Consider the following 6,319-nt stretch of genomic DNA (forward strand, 5'->3'; position numbering starts at 1 on the left):
CCTGACAGTGTTTGACAGCTGAAAGAGCTGTCCCAGTGGAGGCTTTGTTTAGAATTCCAGTGTGACCTTCTGGGAGTTTTTTTTTACGAGACTCAAGAGGCCCCATCTAGAGGATACACATGCAGTCAACAGTCGCTGGCAAGGAAGATGCTGCAGTTGGGATGCCTGCAAGTTGGTGGGAGCTCCGGCCGGGCATCTTTCATGAGTCATCATCCATGCCAAGGTGGCATTTTTGGTGGAGCAGCTGCCTTTGAGTCGCCCACAGTCCTGAATGTCACCCCAGTAAACTCAGGGCTTACCAAACTAGGCAGTGGTGTTTGGTTTGTCATTTTCCCACCGTTTGTCATCATGAGCCCATTTCTAGGGACAGTAGACTAGAACCCATTGGCTGCTAGCTGATGAGGGTGACTTTCGTTACATCTAAGCTGCATACACCAATGCTTCTTTCACTAATGATGTTTGCGGTGTTTTGAGTCTCCGCAGGTGATGACATTCCCTGGGGATGACTACCTTTTCATTGCCAGCGTGGGGCAGGGACTCATGGGTGCAGGTCATGGTGTCTCCCTCTTTCTGAGTGTGTGGTCTCTATGTATGGAAGAAGATCTAGCAAAACCACCTCTGTCAGAGGCTTACACCTCCCCTTGGAAACTTTTCTTCCTGCATATTGGTGTAAGGTGTGATTGCCCCATAATAAACTGTTTTCTCCTGATTATTGCTTTGTGAAAATATCAGCATTACAATTCAAAGTTCAGCGAACATATTTACATACCCCATGAAGATGCCCTTTCCGATTTTAACTCCAATAGTAGAACAGTTTTAGCTTAATTTCCGGACTTAAGTAAACCTTCGCACTCTGGCAGAGAGACTGTATCATGACTGTTCTGTCGATGGCTGAGAGAGATAAACCAAGGTAGCTTTGGCCCTGTTAAGGGGCAACAGCAAACGGAAGTGATTGAGTGTGTTCTCAGAGCAAGAACTCAACAGCTCTGGCACATCAGCGATCACTGGACTTCAATTGCTTATCCCTCCTCTCATCTCTTTGGCTAAGTGGGCACATGTGGGTGGCTCATGCCGGTTGGGTCTGTAATTCCTGCCGTGGGTGTGGACAGCTGCCTCTTAAACCAGGTGGAGATGGATGGATGGAACTGGCTCTCATAAGCACGACTGACCTCTACAGTTGGCTCCTGCTGTCTTACATATGGCAAGACCCAGTCACCATCATTGGGCAGCCCCACCAACTAGGCCAACCAGGACTGGAAATGGTGTTGGAGATCCCACGATGCTGATGCCTGGAATTTCTGTGCAACATTCCTGTTTCTGCTAGAAGTGCAGTTCACCCCTAAAGAGTCATGAAGTGAGACTTACAACTCAAAATGAGTTATGTTCAAAGATTGGACAGGGTCCAATACACATCTAGCTGGTGACTTGTCTTTAAAATGTCCTAGGTCATTTGCTGGTGTGGCAGCAAGAATTAAAATGGAAGCAGCGTGGGTCTTCTTTCCTCTAGCAACCCATAAGCAGACATCACAGTCCTGCCTTGGTGTTGGCTAATAAATAAACACTGTGTCTAATGTCCTTCTGCATGCCTACCGACCTCCTGGCTTTAATGTCCTTCTGTATGCCTACCAACCTACTGGCTTTTTGCTATTTCTTTTCTCTATTAGCAGACAGGTCTAAGGTTAAGAACCAAGTCAACCAAGGTAGCCAAAATGGTGAGAGACTAAAACCTTTTGCTAGGGTCCGTGGTAAGTTTCCATGATAAACTCTTAGATAAAGTCTTACCCTAGGGTTGCTTTTGGGTGGCAGGTAATGGCTGAGTCATGGCCGGGGCTCCACGTTAAGAGGAAGCTGCATTTCTCCTCTGTCTTAAGTCCCATCACCCCAGCAACACTCCAATTCCAGAAGCTCCCAGAGGCCACAGGATGGTGTGTAAAAATAAAAGAAAATAAAAAAACAGAGATAAAACACAATACCTGAATTATGGCGGCTCCTGACTACTGGCTACTTGGTCTACATCACTCAAGGACAGAATGAAAGCAGAGCCCCCAGGAGGCTATGGAGCTAGTCCCAGTGAGATGATGTTTATAGAGAGGGTCTGTCAGTGCGTAGAACTGTCTCAAAACTTCTAGAACTTCCCTTTCCTATCCGAGGACTGGGGACTTGCTAGCTCTGTGGGATCATGGGTTAACCGTCCCAGCCAGTACCACCTTTCTAGAAATAAAGATACTATCAGCTGTTTAGAAGCCTGGATCTGGACAAACCTGGTTGATAATGGGATTTTCTTATGGGTCATTAACTGAGTACACAAAGGCTCCCGACATGTGCCGCCTCTCAGGAATGAAACACATCTTAAAAATTCAAAATATTACCTGTGTTTGGGGCGTGAATAGAAACGGCAAAGCCATCTGAAATTCCGTGAGCAATGAGCCCTGGAATATGAATATGCCTTGGAGCAGTGTGCTTGGGAGAACAAAATGTTAAGGTGCATCATGGCCCCGGGAGTGACTTTTCTGGAACTTTCCACCTACTGCCTCCCAGCCCTGAGCTTATAGGGCTGCAGTCACCACACTGTCCTCAGCAGCAGATGGCACATTCGCTGCCAAATAAGGCCTTCAGAGACTTCTCATTCTGCTCCTGTGGTTTCTTCTGCTTAGACTACAGTGGCTTGTTAACAAATGAAGCCAAAAAAGAGATCCATAAGGACATTGTAAAATAATACTTTAGCCCTTGTCCTTTCATCACTGCTGTGGCAAAATGCTGGGCAGATGCAGCCTAGGAAAAGAAGGGCTTGTTTTGCACATGGTCTGAAGGTACAGCCCCTCGGGGGCAAGAACCATGGCAGAAGAGACTGAGGAAGCTGACGGCCTCCCATCTATAGTCAGAGAGTAGGAAGAGATGCATGCTGGTGCTCAGCTCACCTTCTCCCATCCTGTTGAAGTAGGAGCGGCGGGGCTGTGTCCCCGGCACCCAGCCGCCCGCATGGCTAGCTTATGCCCGAAATAATTCCACGGAAACTGTATTCTCTCAAACACTGCCTGGCCCGGCTGGTTCTGGCTTCTTATTGGCTATCTCTTACATATTGTTCTAACCCATTTCTAATATTCTGTGTAGCCCACGAGCTGGCTTACCAGGGAGGATCTTAATCTGCGTCTGTCTGGAGCGGGAGAATCATGGCGACTCCTCCACTAAGCTTCTTTCTCCCAACATTCTCTTCTGTCTACTCCGCCTACCTAATTTTCTGTCCTATGAGGGCCGAGGCAGTTTCTTTATTAATAAGAAATCACTCCCACATCACCATCCCTCTCCACCCACCCACCCCCATCACAAAGGAGAGTAACCCTTTTACTCAGAGACGGTATACATATATTTGTGATCTAAATATCTGGGTACTGTAGTCCAGCCAAGCTGACTTAGTAATTTGGCCATCATGCAAAGCCATCGGAAAGGCTGTGACTGAGGCCACACATACCCAGTTCTTTACTGAGGACATTCCTGATTCAAATTATTCCAGCTCCAATTTCTCTGTCTCCTCTTAAGTTGCCATGGATATGGAGAACGCTTCCTTCGTGATGAAGACTGAAGGGAAAACGTCTTCCCAACAATTTGGCTTTTTGAGACAATGTCTCAGGCGGTAGCCAAGGCCAGCCTGGAACTCACTGTGTAGCTCAAACTGGACTCCAGCTCAACTCGGGTGTTGGGAATCACAGGCGTCAGCTACCTTGTCTGGCTCTGTGGGTCTTTTCAAACGATCGGATGGCACACCCCTGAAAACGGCAGCCTTGCCTCTGCAGAATGCCCTGCCTGCACTTGGGTCCACAGAGGACTCAGCCACACACCGAAAACAAACTGATTCAACATGAAAACACACAGACGCTGCTCATCCGGAAATGGCCTTGGTTGAAAGCTGAAAGGAATGGAAGCCCAGCTCCACAGGGCTGTGCAAAGAAAGACGGGGGAATTTGCCTCGATTTCTCTCCCAGTTTGAGGGAATTCACAAGAGAAACTTTAACTATGTCTGCATTTTACTGCACTTTGCCGAGAATGTGGGCCTATTAATACCTTAATGAGTTATTGAGACAGAAGAGAACACTTGGTGGTTATGACATGCTTCTAAGCTTTTATGGAGGCTGGAAGGAACAAGATGATCCCTCAATGGTCCTGTTTGTACGTGAAGCCACTCTGTCATGACTTTCAGGAATGATACACATGGAGAAACATTATTTTTTAATATAATGTCAAAAAAAAAAAAAAAAAAACAACTGCACAGAGGCCAAGAGAGCTTCGTGTGTGGGAACCGAATGGCCCGGACCTTTCTGTGGCTATTTAGGAGCGGTCCGTTTTGTTCTGTGTGGGATGTGAAGGTGGGAGGCAGACTCAGAACTGAGATGTCAAGTTTTCTGTTGTGCCTGGGAGAGCAGAGGAAGCAAATAGGTTTTGCTGAAGGAGACCTAAAATGTGGGGATGTGGTGTGTGTGTGTGTGGGGGGGGAGTTTCTTGTAAAAGCCCAGCAGGCCAATCCTCGGGAGTCGTTCTGATGTTTGGCTGCACTGGGTCTCCAGACTCAGGCCCGGGAAATTCCAAGCCTGGTGTTCTTTCTTCAGGGCTGTGGTCTAGAAGTGTGACTGGTCTGTGGTGTTAGGTCCTTAACTTCATACCCAAGCCCTTTAGCAGTGAAGTGCTCACAGTGGTTACGGCTCACCAGCTAGCATCCTACATGCCCCTCCCACCCTCTCTTTTCCCTCAGTCCCCACATTCTTCCTCTTGCTCACAGGTAACCTTCGCTTCCCTGTCCTCCTGCTCACTCACTGCCTACAGCATCTCTCTTCCTGTGTCTTCATCCTCAGATTCCCCTTGCTGCTTGCTTGTCAGAACTGAACAATGTCTTCCTTTTGACGCCATCCCAGGCTGTATTCCCCTCTATGCTGTGGGCTCTACAGTGTTGGGGACAGTAGCTGGCACCGTGGAGCTGTCAGCGAGACTACAGGAGATGTTGTATCCCATGGTCACTATGGGTTGTTAGTGTTGACATTCTTACTCCCAGCTGCATGCTCCAACGACAACAGGTCATTCCACTGCCCCCAGCACAAGGGACACTGTGTTCTTCCATATACAGCAATAGTCCCACGCCTAGGGCCTGATCCCTGGATGGACCATTGGACTTAGTTATCAAAGAATGTTCTGTGGAAAGGACACACATGCATATCTTCCTTGTAATTGCTTGTGATGCACAGGCAGGCTGAACCATATTTAGGGAATTTGGAAGTATTTTTATAACGTTGAAATTGAAGTCATTTAGGTGATCTGTGTGTAATTTTTGGGGGGGATTCTGGAAGGCGTTGTGTCGACATTGTTCCCATAGGGAACAAAGATACCCTGAGAGGTTGGATGTCAGAGCCGAGCTCAGTGGACAGGGCTGAACAGGAGCCAGGAGTCTTGGCTTTGCTAGCCTGCATGGACAAAGGACATTGGCTGTCAGTGCTGTGTGTGTGTGTGTGTGTGTCCATTGCATGTGCCCATAGTATGCTTGTCTATTCATGAGGGAGTGTGTGGAAGCCAATGGTCAGCTGCCAGAGCTGTTCCTCAGGTACAGCTCATCTTGGTTTTTTGAGATTCACTGGCACAGAACTCCTCCTCCTCCTCCTCCTCCTCCTCCTCCTCCTCCTCCTCATCATCATCATCATCATCATCATCATCATCATCATCATCATCATCATCATTATTATTATTATTATTATTATTATTATTATTATTATTATTATTATAGGCTGGGTTAGGCTGACTGGCCAGCAAGTTCAGGAATCTTCCTATGATTTTCATCCATGATGTTTTGATTCTTATGTCTCTGTCCCTAGGACGTCTGATACAGGAGCTTGCTTTGCTTACAGTGGCTCCCGAGTGTAGAGTCACCTCCCCCTAGCAGAACATTGAGCCAGGGGCTGTCAGGGCTGGTTTGTTGGCCCCTTTGCTCCCTTGCTGGAAGTGGGTAGAGGTCCACAGTGACCTCAGCAGAACACAGTGCCCAGGACACCATGGCCTTGAACAGTTTTTACCTCCTCAAGCTTCTGCTTCTCCTTTCCCCTCCACACAACCCCTGCCTTCCCCAGATAGTCTCACTTCTGCTTTCAGAGGGTGGACATTCCTGCTGCTCGCTCTCGGGACTAGTTAGTTCTTCTTCCAAGCGGAGTCCAAGGAAAGCTGCTCCACTTCCCACAGTGTTTCAGCTTCTAGGAAGAGGGCTACACTGGGAAACTTAGACCGTCACGAGACCAGCAATACCACCCAGCTGTTTATTAGGTCTGAGGCTTGCCTAGAAGGGCTA

This window comes from Alexandromys fortis, unplaced genomic scaffold (genome assembly GCF_014885135.2).
Source record: "Alexandromys fortis isolate MF-2015 unplaced genomic scaffold, M_Fortis_MF-2015_v1.1 scaffold_3, whole genome shotgun sequence".
In the NCBI taxonomy this organism is placed as follows: domain Eukaryota; kingdom Metazoa; phylum Chordata; class Mammalia; order Rodentia; family Cricetidae; genus Alexandromys; species Alexandromys fortis.